Genomic DNA, 15,422 nt, shown 5'->3' with positions numbered 1-15,422 from the left:
AGCCAGGCGGGATGCTTTGAGGGCATGACAGCTTTACCGTCTGAAAGCACCAGCAGTAAAAACAATTACCCAACTACATATGCAAATCCGGGAGGACTTACAATCGGATGGCCCTGTGCCAATTTACAGACCCCAACAAAGGGCTGTTGAACGCACGGACACACACACACAGAAACCTTTCCCGAAGGAACACGAGGAACTCATTTTGTCTTGTGAGAATAAAGGGATAAATTTCCCAGATTCAGCGCATTTAGGACAGATCCTTACCAAAAGAGGTGTGTGGGTCTCTGGGCACCCTGGGGTTCAGAAGTTAACCCTGAACACTTTTCTGTGAGCCGAGTTCTAGCTGACTTCCCAGTGTTAGGGAGAACAATGAACAGGGAAAAATTAGTAAAAGAATACACCTTTGCTTCCCCTTCTTTACCAGAAGATAGGTCAAAAGGAGCAATGAAGATTTAAATGAATAGTCTTGAAAAAGCTGTGTTTACCTTTTACTACAGAACCTTTTCGGTAATCTGTGACCTCATACGTATTGTTTTAGACACAGAAAGTAGTTACCTTATAAAGATAAAATCAGGCTCAACCTATGACAACGTTCTAAAGGAAGTGACGGCTTCCACACTGCCTGGGCGCTGCTCCGCGGAGGTTGGGACTGGCTGCTTGAAGATGCGTGCGGGCAGGAAGAAACTGGGAAGGGTTGCTGAGAGTAATCTAAGGCCACGGGGCAGGGGGGAACATGTTTGCTGCATCGAGAACAAGAAGGCAGAGCACAAGGTGGGGATGGAAAGGGGGGGGCGCGTGACTTCATTTATTTATACAGCACTTGTTGATGCTCTTTCCTGTCTCTGTTCCTTCGCCAAGACTGTCTCTCTAGAATGTGGGAGAGAGACGCAAGCCAGAGCACCAAACTCCCTGGTCACACGTCCGCCCGTGGAGACTCCCAGGGAAAAGTCCTCGCTGTGGGAATCGGTTCCGGGGGGACACACCGATGCCAGTGTTGGCGGAGCACCGGGTGCTCCCCGTGGCAGACCCCACCCCCACTGTGAGTGCAGGTCTCTGCACCTACAGAGCACAGGCCTCGCTGAGGGGTCCGGGGTGGCCGTTGTGGCTGGGGAGTGAGACCAATCACGAACGGGTGATTTTAGAGAGTGGCACACCCGTTAAGGGAAATGAACCACGTGGCAGAACAGAGATGTTAAATGCACGAGGCAGGGCTAGGAGGGAGGTGAGACTGAAGCTGAGACCTGACTATGGAGACAAAGCCAGCCCTGCAAAGGACAGAGGGGAGGAGCCTTTCAGGCACAGGAAGCAGGAAGTGCAAAGGCCCCGCGGTGGGAAGGGACTTGGCTAATCAAAAAACAACATGAGGATTCATGTGGCTGGCGTCCAGTTAGTAAGGCAAGGCTCGATCCAAGATGTGGTTGGAGAGGCAGGCAGAGGCAGGGGTAAGTGCAGCCATTTTGGGGCCCTGAAGTTTATAAAATTGGGGGACCAGTTCTAGGAGAAAGAAAGCAGAACTACAAATAGGAAGTTAAGTACAAAAGTGGGTATTTATTTATTTCCAGCTTCACTGAGCTATAACTAACACGGGCCACTGTATAAGTTCAAGGTGTAAAATATGACGATCTGATACACGTATCCATTGTAAAATGATTACCATGATAAGCCTCGTTAACACATCCATCACCTCACGTAATTCTAGATACTTTTTGTGGTGAGAATGTTTCAGATTTACTCTGTTAGCAACTTTCTTTTTTTTTTAAGATTTTATTTATTTATTTTTAGAGGAAAGGGAAGGAGAAAGAGAGAGAGAGAGAAACATCAATGTGCAGTTGCTGGGGGTCATGGCCTGCAACCCAGGCATGTGCCCTGACTGGGAATTGAACCTGTGATGCTTTGGTTCGCAGCCCGAGCTCAACCCACTGAGCTACGCCAGCCAGGGCGGATTTCCTTCTTTTAATGGCTGAATAATAGTCCATTGTGTGTGTGTGTGTGTGTGTGTGTGTGTGTGTGTGTGTGTGTAGTATATACCTAGTAAATATATATACTAGAACTTTACCCATTCACCGAACGATGGACACACATGAGTTGCTTTTGTCATTCTGTCGTGATTAGTGCTGCCATAGACACGGGAATGTAGCTATTTCTCTGACGTCCTGATTTCATTTCCTTTGGACAGTCCCCGGAAGTGGGATTGCTGGATGACAAGACCAGCTAGTTCTACCTTTCATTCGTTGGGGCGCTTTTGTGCTGTTTCCCGCCGTGGCTGCACCAGTTTACACTCCCACCAGCAGCGCACCGTGGCGTCCTTTCCTCCACGTCCCCGGCCACACCTGCTCTCTCCGGTCTTTTCGACGACAGCCATCCCGACAGGCGTGGCGAGGTGACATCCTATGGTGGTTTCGATTTGCGTTTCCCTGGTGGCGAGTGATGCGAAGCATCTTTCCGTGGGCCCGTTGGCCATCTCTGTGTCATTTCGGGAGGTTAGATGTGGATGCTTGGATGACTTCCTCTGCATGCAGGTACCTGACGGAAACCAGGACATACAAGACGGAAGCTGGGAGTGGGGGGGTGTCGGTACCAGAGCTAGGCTTGATATTAACATGGAAGGTGACGGACCCAGGGGACAGCAGGAGATAACCTAGGGGGAGAGAGAGAGAGAGTGGAGCTAAAGAAGAAAATGACGCCCTGGCTGGTGTAGCTCAGTGGATTGAGCACAGGCTGCGAACCAAAGTGTCGCAGGTTCGATTCCCAGTCAGGGCACGTGCCTGGGTTGCAGGCCACGGCCCCCAGCAACCGCACATTGATGTTTCTCTCTCTCTCTCTTTCTCCCTCCCTTCCCTCTCTAAAAAATAAATAAATAAAATCTTTTTTAAAAAATGACCACAAATGAGCCCTGGGGCACCCAACTTTAAGAGTTCGCACGGAAAGGGAGGGCCAGCAAAGGAATCTCAGGAGGAGTCTTCACTAAAGGCTGGAGGGGACCCACAAAGGGAGGAAAACTTTGTTTTGCAACTTCCTGCAAATCCCTGCACTTACTCTCAACTCTCGAATGCAAATATACGTATTTATTTGGAGGACCACAAAGGGGTGGGGGGGAGGGGTTGGAACAAATCTCCAGAGGCTTATTTAAGTCCCTCTCAAGTTGCTGTGAATGACAAATTGGGGTTAAAACACCATATTTGAATGATTTAAGTGTAAATGAGCAAAAACACATGGATTGTATTTCCTTCCAATGGCCTATGAGTTTAACAATTAAGCACAAAAGGGTACTTGGAGCAGAAGGCTTGCTGGGGCCTTCCAAACTGGAAGGCCTGGGGCTGGAGAGCCAACCAGGTTGCCCTGGGAAATTGAATCTGGACTGTATTCTCCACCCCCACCCCCACTGCACCTCCCCGTATCTCTCTCTCTCTCTCTCTCCACCCCCTCTGTGCTGATTTTGTCTGTCTCCCCTGGCCTTCCTCCCCCACCCATCTCTGGGTCCCGGCTCCCATCTGGGTGCCCGTGGACATCTTGAAAGCACATTTCCCAGCTGCCTCGAAGCAACGGCCAGAGTTCTCTGCGTTTGTGGAATTCCACCAAGGATTGCCAGTTGGAGATGAGGAGAAATCAGTAGCAGGTGTTGCGGCTCTTCAGGGAGAGTGTTGTTTATTATGGCTATTCTTAACAGAAATATTAGGACGCATGCTATGGTGGAGAATATATTGCTTCGTATAATTCTGCATTATTTCTTCCTCCAGGCTTTCTGCTCTTACTTGACCTTCAACTTGCTCTCTGCTAGACAAGCCAGACGCACAAGAGTTAGAAGCCATTTTCCTTTTGTTACTAAACACGGCTGGATAATGTGTTCATGACGTAGTTACAGACTGGCTGGTGACAGACGTTATAGAATGGCTGTGGAGCTCAGCGTGGGCTGGGGCCAGGCAGGGCGTTGCCTTTGTTTTCAGGGCTTTTGAAGACGCAGTAGTGGGGTCTGGGGTGAGAGGGTGGGCTGAAGGGAAAATGAAATGGGTTTATTTTTGACTACTATCTTTGTTTGAAAGTGGAAGGCTTTTACCATAAAAAGAAATATTGTGATCTTTCTAGTATTTCAGAGAAATACTGTAGGCCACTAGGGAAATCCATGCAGGCTAGGGAGTTTGAGCAGAGGGAAGTGAGAAAGGCCGACCTTGACCGTGACCGTGACCTTGACTGTGACCTTGCTAGGATTCTGAGGGTGGGGCCGGCCATGGTGTTCTGGAGTCCAGGGTTCTTAATATGGCACAGGAATGGTGAGTGGTTTTGTCTGTCTGTTAAAAAGCATCCAGTTGAAGGAATTTCTGTGGCTTTATGTAGTTGTGTAGCTACCACTGTAATCAATATATAGAACACTTCTTTTATATCAAAAAGCGCCCTCCTGCCCCATCCAGTACCCGCCCCCCCCCCCAACTCCCAGGCCTAGCAACCAAAGACCTGCCTTTATCACTGGGGTTGGCCTAATTTTAGAATTACACATAAATGGAACCACAGAGCATTTATTATTGTTGTTGTTATTATTATTATTACCATTAATGGACTTACTCGCTTAACCGTAATGATTTCGAGATTCTCCATGTTGTACCACGGACCAATACCTTGCTCCTTTTTATCGCCGGGTGGTGTTGCCAGGGACGAACATATGTCCTGTCATCAGTTGGTGGGTATGTGGGTTGTTTTCATTTGGGGGTATTATGAATAATACTCTTATAAACATGCTTTTGTAAGTCCTTGATTGGACGTGTGTCTTTATTTCTCTTCGGTAAAGACCAAGGAGGGGTCAGCATGCACTTGACTCTCTTTGTAAGATATTGTCAAAGCGGTTCACAGGACGGCACCGTTCCCCTCTCCACGGGAGTTCCGTCTGCGCCACACCCTCACCAGCGCCTGTGAGTTCCAGGCGTGCAGCTTAGCCACCCAACAGGTGTGCAGTGGTGGCTCACTGTGGCTGTTTTTCTCTCTTCTTGTTACGTAAGCGAAGTCACACAGCCATGCAGTGCTCGTCCCTTTCGTGTCTGGCTTCTTTCACTTAGACGGTGTTGTCACAGTTCATCCACGTTGTCATGGTTCACCCATGTTGCAGCATGTATCAGAATCTTTTTAAGGCAGAATCATATTTTATTTACACACACACACACACACACACGCACGTCCAGACTTTGTTACCTATTCATCTCCATTCCTGGACGATCATTTCGGTTGTCTGGCTTGTGTGAACCGTGTTGCTGTGAACATTGGTGTGTAGGACCGGAAGTTCTGTGTCCCATGTCCCGACATTCCCTGTGGAGCTGGGATTCCGCCGAACTTCTGGAGGGCCCTGCAGGCTGTCCCACAGTGGCCGCGCTGTCCCACCCGCAGGGCGAGAGGGTCCCAATGTCTCTGCATCCTCACTGGTTTCCTTTCTTTTCCTTTTGACAGTAGGCATCCTCGTTGGTGTGAAGCGGTATCTTATTGTGTTTAATTTGCATTTCCCTAATGACTCCTGATGTTCATTCTCTTTTTATATCCATTCTCTTTTCACGTCCTTATTGATCACTTATGTATCTTCCTTGGAAAAACATCTGTTCGAGCCCTCTGCCCATTTTTCACTTTGGCACGCAGAGCTGGCCTATTCCGTGGGCTGTGGTTCCAAAGGCAAATTCAGTTCAGAAGCTCTGCCTGCTGCCTTGAATTGTTTCCAAGGGTTGTCGCTGCATTTAGTGGGAAACAGCGGAAAGAAACAAGTCTATACCGTCTTGCTTGGACCAGAAGTCCCTAATTTATGCTGTAAACAGAATGGCTAAAAATAAATGGGTTATTTGTTAAATGAACTTTCTTCAGGAAGTGAGTGCTTAGTGGGAGCGTGTAAATTTCCTAGTTCTTTATTAAGAATTGCTCCTAGCCAATGAGCTGAGGTTCTGCTTGCTGAAAAAACACACCCCTCTCCGAAAAAAAATCTGCTTTACTGCAGGCATTGATCTGCAGTGAGAACAGAACTGACATACAGTAGGTCTCAATAAGTAATTGTTAAATGGAAGAAATAGTGGCTGAAAATGAAAGAACCTCTCCCCCAACTTCATGAAATTATTCAGATGGTCAAGTAAGGGCTGGATGTTGTACAATGAATATCACAGACATTTTGCTGGATTCACCTAAGGATTATTTTTCCTGGTTCTGCGCATGGAAGGGGTCCCCTGTGCATCTATAAATAATGCCACAGAAGACGATCTGAATTTGACTTTGTCGTTGTACTCAGGACCGGGAAGTTCTTGAAAAGGGAATGAGAAAAGATCGATCCAGAGTTCACGTGGAAGATGTGGGGCTCATCGTGGTTTGGTATTCAGTCCAAGTCCGGGCTTGGGTCAAACCTTGGTGTTCATTACCTGTCACTTCAGGAGGACTTGGTTGTGAAGGCTCCTTCAGGAACTGCAGCTCCTGAAGTTCTGGAAATGCAGAAGAGCAAAGGTAGGAGGTGCTTTTCTCTGACAGCAGAAGGCGATGTTCAGACGGATCGCTTCCCGAGAGAGGGCCCTGGAGGAAGAGGACACTGTGCACCCTCCAACACCAAGCTCGCCTGCTCCCCTCGGTGCACCCAGTGACTCCTCCCCCTCTGAGGGCCAGAGCTCTAGGGTCCTCGGAAGGCACTGTCTTCCCTCTTGGCAGCCCGACCTGCATTTCACCACCTGACACTCGGCTGAGTGTGTCACCAGCCCTCCCCTGAGTGGACACCACTACCAATCGCCTTGCGACTCTCCTGCCCCCAGGAGACAGTCGGGTCACCAGGGCACGTCCCGTGGACCTGGCCCTGATGCCCGACAGCAGAACCCAGCCGGAGGCTCGGCCTCCCCGCATTCCACGGCTGATGGGCTCCAGCACGAGGAGTTAGAGGGACCGGCCCAGGCCTCGGTCTGCAGACTTCAAACACTCCCAGCAGATGAGGCCTGGTGTTGGTTAAGGGCCATTTGCAATTGCAGCTCTGGCTTTCAGCTGCACTTTTTATGTTTCGCATTACCAAATTTCCCGCCCCCCCGCCAGGCCCTGGAGATGGATTGTGCAGGCAGACCCAGGCTGCGGTGGCTCTGTGGGAGGTGGGGGCCGGCCTTCACCTTGCACGTGGCCAGTTCTTGCACGTGAGGAGACCACATGCGACTCCTGCATGGTGAGAGGTTGGGCTGCGTTATCTGTCGCGGTACTGGGCAGGCCTGAGCTGTGAACACCTGGCACCCTGCCCCCTTCCGACCAAGGGCACGTTTGGGGACTCTCCAGTCTGTACCTTGGGGAGAGAGGAATTTGTTGTGCAAAGCTGGGGGTGCACCTAGGCACCCCTCCTGCGGGCGGGGCTGACCAGAAACACCTTTCCGTGGACAGCTGCATTTCAGGGATGGGATGCCACATGGTGGTTCTTCAGTCCCTTATAGTCACAAAAAGATGGGCAGCTGCCTGCGGGCCTCCTCCAGGAAGGTGGCCAGATGGCATCTGGGAGTGAGCTGCCCAGCGAGCATGCCCACAGGAGGGCGAAAGCATGAGGCCTTTCCTCAGGCTCTTCCCGACCTGCCTGCATCATGTCCTAAAATTCTGGCATTGAGAATTCTTAAAAAATATTTTAAAGAAGGGGTTAGTTTAGGGTTTCTTTTTTTAAGATTTTATTTATTTATTTTTAGAGAGGGAAGGGAGGGAGAAAGAGAGAGAGAAACATCAATGTGCGGTTGCTGGGGGCTGTGGCCTGCAACCCAGGCATGTGCCCTGACTGGGAATCAAACCTGCGATGCTTTGGTTCACAGCCCACGCTCAGTCCACTGAGCTATGCCAGCCAGGGCAGCATTGAGAATTTTTACTGAACTGCAAGGACCCCAAGGAAAGATATAATATTGAGAATTAATTCTTATAAAAGATACCCTTGGGTTCTAAAGGACTGTGGGGAGGGGAGGAGGAGGAGATAGCTACAGCATAAATGTGATTCATTTTGTTAAAAAAAAAAACTATTACTCAAAGATTTATTTTTCCATTTTGAAATTTTTGTTTTAAAAAATCATGCTATATGAACATACAGGGTCAAATGGAAAACTCACTTTGGCATCAGTGATAAAATAGGATCCTTCAGCTTTTTAGACTCGACTTCAGGCTGCTGTGAGCTTCGTCCCCCGCAGAGCACGCACTGTGCTCAGCGAGAGGATGCATCAGGGGCCATCGAGGGCATGCCCTGGGGATGCACCAGCGCACAGGTGGGCTCCCCTGGGAGGCAACAGGGGACTGGCGGGGGAAGGGGAACTCACAGCAGAAGGGACTCTGGCCCTCATGCTGCATTAGGTACCTGGTGACAGCTCACTAAAAGCTTATCACGTGGAGACTGGGCGTGCAGGAATCCAGCTGAGGCTGCTGTCCGTGAATGGTCCCGAGTGTGTCCTTCCGCTGCGCGGACCTCAGGAAGCATCAGACGAATCTCCCACGCAGCCTGCTGTGGGCGAGGGGCGCTGGGAGTGAAGGGCGTATGGGTGTGACTGCAGCATCCCATACAGGACGGATGAAGGTGCTTTAACCACACCTCACCTCATCTTCCTTGACCTCAAGGGCAAGCAGGCCAAGAAAGCCATTTTAGAGGTGAGAAAACTGAGTGCAAGGGGGTCAGAGACATGTCCAAAGTGACTTGGGACGGAGCACGCTGCTCTGCGTGGCCTCCAGCTGACAGTGCCCAGGAACGCACTTCCACGGCGCGAAGGTTACCGTGCCTTCCCCCACGAAAGATGCAAGTGCAGGTCGGTACGGGGAATGCAGGGAAGAGTGTAGAAATGCTGGTGTCTGCCCACCAGGCATGGGGCGGCTCCGGATGTCTATGGATCTGGTCGCAGCCCCGGCCAAAGGAACTTCGGCTTTCCAAGCTGGCTTTGCCTCTCCTTCTAGGGTCTGAGGAAGGTCTAAAATCTTCAACGGATCCTCTTTGTCCCCAAATTCCGCTAATTTTTCTGTTTGACTCCATGAGATACCCTACATATTTTTAATATAGAAATTTCAAAATGGAAAAAAATGTAATAATATTGTTTTCATCAAACTCTCTCTCTGGGGGCCTCTGTATGTGAGCTAAGCAGCCAGGGAACATTCGGGAAGAATAAAGGGAGAACAGCATAGTGACCTCGTACCCTCGGAAACTACCAGAAAGTTCCGTAGGAATCCTGTGTGCTGCCAGGCACGGCTGCGTGGGAGAGCAGCGGCCGCGTGTACGGGCTGCGTGCTGTCGCGGCGTGGGCTGCCCCTCCTCCCTCCCTCCCTCCACTGTGCCTGTCGCTGCAGAGCCCCGGCCTCAGCATCAGCTCCTGTGGGCCACCAATCGGAGGTCCTACTACCGACCCACGTGACAACTGTGCGGGAAGTAGCACTCGAGCACCTGGGCGCCGCGTCTCAGCCGAAGGTAGTTCCAGACTGAGCTCCGCGGGTTTCTAACCCCGTCCCGCCTTCACGTGACTTGGGCGGCCCGCGGAGATGTATCGCGGTCAGCAGACGCACCGCCTGCACCTAAGGAATGCTCCGGCCTCCAAAGCAGCGTCCGAGGCTCAGCCTCCCCGGGAAGAAGGGCTCCTTTGCTAGAAACAACCTGACAGCCGGAAGGGCCCTTGGTTTGAACGTGGGCGTGACGCGCCTTGCACACGGTGGTCTGCCTCGTCTCTCTGCCTCCTGCTTAGATCGCGGTCGATCTGTTGCTCTCTGCCTTTCTGAACCAGAGGCTGTATGACAGGTTTCTCATGAGGCTCCTTTGAACCAATGGAACTTTCTCTGGCCCGCTGACATCTTTTTTTTTTCTTCCTTGACATATACACTTATTTGAAAAACAAATCTGGAAATGTTTGCCAGGAGGCTCCCTGCCCATAAAACCATCCGGCGTCTGCAGAGCCCTCTCGGGGGGTCCCCCGCAGGTGCCACAGGCTCAGCAGCTGGGGCGGTCACACGTGGCGAATTCAGGGAATGGAGTGGACTTCAGATCAAGATGACCGATGAATCCGCTTTACAACTCAGGCTGAAGCTTATGTTAAAGATTAAAAGGCCTTTATAGATGGGTTCTGTTCTGCACCCCCCCCTGCCGAGTTTTCTAAGCCAGGAAGACGGCTTGTAGCAGCCCCTCGGGGTGGGTGTTTTGTGCATGGCCCGGCTCCCTGGACAGCCAGAGGCCCGACACATTCGCACCCGTTGGGTTTGGAACGGGGAAGGCGGAGCGTTGCTAGCAGTGCTGTGCTGGGGGGTCTTCCGCCCACCAGAGAAGCTTGGGTGCCTTTTCCAAGTGGGTGTTGGCAGTCATGGGTGTCACCTGCATTTCCAAGCTCCTTTGTGACTTATTGTCTCCTAAGGTGACAGGTGTAACAAACGTCACAGCTGATGAGGTAATGCGGGTCTGGCTTATTGTTCAAAGTAGATTAAAATAGCATAGCAGCAGCCAGATTTCCTTGTAGTGTAGACCATCTCAACTCTCCAGCAAAACTGCAGGTGTGGTCCCATTGCAAGCGGGAGCCCTGCTTTGTCGCCATGATGAGGGGCTTCCCCACCTTAGCAGCCTGGCGGGGGGGCGGGTCATGCTGTTCCATAGTTGGAGGGGCTCTGGGTGTCCGCACGCTCTTTCCTGATGATCCAGTCACAACTATGGTGAAAATGAGCATGATGAGCCATCTGAAAGCGTGTTGTTCTGAGAGGGAGAAGCAAAGAGCTTGCGTCCTTCATTCCCAATACTTGAATCCTTTCAACTAAGCTTTTTTTTTTTTTTAACAAATGACCTTCCTGAGAATTAAGCCCATTCATCCATCATGTGGCCCGAGAAACAAGCTCATCTTTAATGTTCTAATATTGCCGTTCCAAAATTCTTTGCAGCGTTTTGTAAACCGCCACCCAGCAGTGCGGAGCACGTGGGGCTGGTGTTCCCGGAGCATGTGATGGATGTGGAACATCCTGGCTACAGCAGCCTTGCTGGCGGAGGTCAAAAAGGGGAGCATGCGCTTTTCAACGGCATGTCTCTTGAAGACTCTATGCAAGGTCTTTGAAGGTTTGCATGTTTAGCAGCAGTAAAACAGACAGAAATGAAATGTTTAAAAAAAAAAAGAAAAAAGAGCTCGATGGCTAAACTCCCAGGAACAAGCGAGTCTGGGTCTCCAGCGTAAATTCCCTCCGAGGACTTTGAAGTTTGCCTCAATCTGTGAAATTCTAGTAACGGTCTAAATTTGCTCCTCCACATCTGGCGGAGATAATTGCAACAGTAAATGGCATGGGGCTGTCCGTTTGCTCATGTATTGTTCATTAAGTCGAGACGGGTTTGAAAAGAGCCTCCTGGGTGTGGGAAAATGGTCTCAGCACTTGCAGGAGTAGAGACATGCGGTCACCCTTGCCCTGGAAGACCTTACTCTGCACTTGGGAGGGGAGGATCCACGAGCAACTGATGGTACAATAATATGCGTTACCCCGAGACAAACAACAGAAGCTGTATCCAATCCAGGGGTGAAAAGACGAGCCATGACCCATTTGGGAGACTGATCTAATGGAAGGATTCACATTGGGGGGTTGGCATTACAGCTAAAGCATATGTTGAGGTTCTGTGTCTGGAAAGGTCGGGAGGTGTGGGAGGGTGTTCAAACGAAGGTACACTGTGAACAAAAAGCACGTAGGTGGGGGAAGTGCTGGGCAGGTGTGGGAACAGGAAGAAGTTGAACTTGATGGGATTATAGGATGTGTGTAGGGGAGTGATGAGAGCCGTGATTGGATGCCAATATCATGGAAGGTGCTAGATGTCAAGTGGACAAATTCAGATGGATTTAATGCCTCAGCCAGAATATGGGCAGGCCCTTGGGACGACTGTATAAGGACAGAGGGAAGAGAGTGCAATCCCGTTTCAAAAAGAACTTAACTCCAGAGACAACTTCTATCCTCTCCTGCGCCTGGATTGCGCTGCCGACTCAGTCAATGGGGTTGCTCATCCACTCCCCCCCCCCTCTCTAGAACCTTCATTTGTGCAGAATGGGTGATACTCTGGCTCTTCCTCCTCCAGGAGCCCACGTCCCCTCTTCTGTCCACCACATCCATCCATGCTTGTGCTTCCACCTTCACGAGTCATTGTCTAGTCATTGTGCAGCCTCTAATGACACCCCGCCTCTCCAGGACCCCCATGTCCAGGACCCCCATCTCCAGGCCAGGCCATGTGCACTCACAGGAGGGACGGGCCCACAGTTGCAAAGCTAGGAAGCGGTAGACCGAGAGAGTCCCTCTTCCTTTGGAAAATGAGGGTGCCCTTGGGTTACCCAAGAAATTGACATCCCCACTTGTCCCACTGTCTGTTTTCTGTGACTCATTGCTTCATTGATTACTTTCACACATATCTCCAAAGCACTTAGGCTCCAGTACTGAGTCCAGTGCCAAGGATATAATAATGAACTCAATTGACTTGATTTCCTCTCCCGTGGGTGATACAGGCCGCTTGGAAAGGCAGACAGGAGCAGCAGAGTACCCCCTGCCAGTCTCCCGCTGCCAGGCACCCAGTGCACCCTCCTGGCGGGCACTGCGGACCAGTCTTCCCTGTTTCTCTCCTTTCCCAGCCAGCCACTCTCGCTGGGACCCCCTCCCTGGAATTTGCCTAGTATCAGATTCCATCGTGTACAATGAGATACTCTGGACCTTTCTAAATGTTATCAATTAACCTTAAACACGAATACTGATATTAACAGAATGGGAGATGCAGTAAGAGCGCCTCTCCGGCCATTTCCGGCTGATCAAAGTGGAACTTTAAAGATGACGACTTGAGAAATTTAGCCATGGTTGGATGAGTTCAAGAGGCCAGAGTCAAGTTCAAGTGGGCAGAGTCAAGCCCCTCCCTCAGTATTTTTACAGATTCAGAGAGAAACCAACTGCGAGTGAAACTTGGGAGCCACGTAGATTTAACTGAGGCCAGAGTGGGTCCCCTGAGGAAGAGCTGGAAGGCCTGTGGTTACCCGCGGGGAGACAAAAAATAAACAAAGTTACTAAACGATCATTTATTTACCCAAAAGGGGTAAGCCCTGACTTTCATACCCACGTAAAGTGAACACGTGTCCAAGATCTCATTACCTGATTAATTAGTGGGGGAACGAGGAAGGAATTAAAAGCTTATTCAAAGGAAAATGTAAAGAGCAGACACATATGTTATATGCAGTCTGGGAGGCTGAAAGGAATTTGTATAATAGATGCAGAATCGGCTTGTGACACAGGACACAGACACAAGGTTGCCTCAATTTCACCCTCACGGGACAAAACTCAAATTTCTATAATAAGAATAATTTACACAGATACCAGTTTCCTAAAACTTACAGAATGGTGGGGAGAAGAAAGGGGGGAAACTTGGGATAACTATAATAGCATAAACAGTGAAATACGATAATTAAAAAAAACAAAAAGAAAAATAGCTCCAAGGCCATGAAAAATGTAGCCCTCCTAGACTCATACGCCTGGAAGGTACACTAGACGAAGCCCAGAGTTCCCCTGAGAAGCTGCTCAGTGGTCTTTCTGGTCCCTTGAAAAGCCTTTCCCAGTGTTTCCCGACCTGGTATTTTTCCATTGAAGATTCCGTCCTTCCCTGTCTTCTCTGATGAGAAAGCGGTTCAGTGGTTCAGTTTGGACATTTGGACACGGGATCCTTCCCTGTGCTGGGCGCCCCACGTGCAACTAATAAGGAGCATCAGCCGTGTCCCTGGGGAAGGACGTGTAAGGATGCAAATGAATGGAAGCAAACAAGTTCAACGGCAGCGCAACCTCCACGCCCCGGCGTTGAGCTGAAGCGGGGGACACGGGGGGCTTCTTGTAAGACCCCTGAGGGGTCTGGAATAGGCCTCCTCTTAACGTGGAGATGACTCATTCATTCATGAGGGAGCTGGCAAGAGGGCCTGAGACATAACTGCACTAGGCAGTTGAACTGATGGACAAGGACTAGAAGGAGGGGTCCCCGAAAGAAGAACAGACAAAATTAGAGAGAGGGAGCAGTGTCGTTTTGATGCTGTGCTGTGCCCCGTGGTGGGAGTTTGAGGAGAGAGAACTGTGCACTGCCATACTGAGAGCGACTTGTTTGCATGTGGCGAACGGGAACAGAGTCAAGGGGACCCCACTGGCACACAGGGGTAATTGGCCGTGGGCGCATGTGACAAACAGATTTCTAAGTCTGACATATAATAAGCTAAATATGGAACCTATTATTACATAATTATGCTATTATTATACAACAGAACCCGCGCAAGGCTGCCACGGTTCACCGATGAGGGTATTGCTCGTAAGTAATAGTAAACACCTACATCCCTACAGCACCTGGTCCTCGGGTTTTCTCATTCCCAACCCCCGGATGAATGCGCTGTCATCTCCGTCCTTCAGCGGAAGGACCGAAGTTCAAGGCAGCGATGACCCGGCCCCCCAGTCTCTGTACCACAAACCAATCTCCGTGTCATGCTGCCCTGACCAGACCCGGCCTGGATTTCTGTGTGGATCCAGAGGTTGGGCAAGGAGGCCAAAACCCAGGAAAGCGAGACCCGCCAACCACGTCCTGGAGATTTATGAACACGTCCTCAGGAGACCGGGAAGCGGGGGAAGACGGCGCTTATCTTGTGGCTGAAATGACAAATAACAAGTAACGGCCCCGGGATGCCCTGACGGGAGATGCACAATGAGAAAGGAATAACAGACTGCTTGGGAGCATTGGCTGTGCAAGTTATGAGCCTTTCTCGTGTGCTCTTTTCAACGGGCCTCTGGGATAGGCACCACCATTATCTTTGTTTTTCAGTTGGGGAAATCGAGGCACAGAGGCGTTAGCAGAGTTTCCAAGGTCTGGACCTTGCAAATGGCAGAGCTGGGACTGGAACCTGGGTCTTTTGGATTCTAAACCTGCCACCATTCGCCACTGTGCCCAACACACACATCACCGGCAAAGTGGTTGTGGTTAGCCAGGGCTTTTTCAGGTGGAAGATGTGTCTGAGGGAGTGTGAGAAACACTTCTTTGGGAATAAAGTCAATGATTAGGTCCACGATTTGTCTGACATATTAGTAGTTTACAGTAGTTTAAAGATTTAAAGCAAAGGGAACCTTGAAAGACTCCTTGATCTTCATCGATGACTGAGGCATGGTGTTTTAAAATGCGTCAGGAGCCGTCTTGGTAGGCTGAGGTGCCGGCCTGGGAAAGAATGGTGTGATTTAGTAGGAAGTCTGCATTATACAAAGTTTCAAAATAAATTGGGTATTATTTCAGTTAATAGCCAATTGATAGGTAATACAATCAATAACTTAATAAGCTAATATATAACTTAATATATATATTTTATATATTATATATAATATTAAATATATATTTGTATATGTTTTAAATTACATATTTAATAACACATATATATTTATATATATTAAATATATATTTAACTTAAGTTAAATATAACTTAAGTTAATAACATAAT

Source organism: Phyllostomus discolor, chromosome 15 (genome assembly GCF_004126475.2).
Source record: "Phyllostomus discolor isolate MPI-MPIP mPhyDis1 chromosome 15, mPhyDis1.pri.v3, whole genome shotgun sequence".
Classification (NCBI taxonomy): Eukaryota; Metazoa; Chordata; class Mammalia; order Chiroptera; family Phyllostomidae; genus Phyllostomus; species Phyllostomus discolor.
Note: the sequence above shows the minus strand (reverse complement) of the source record.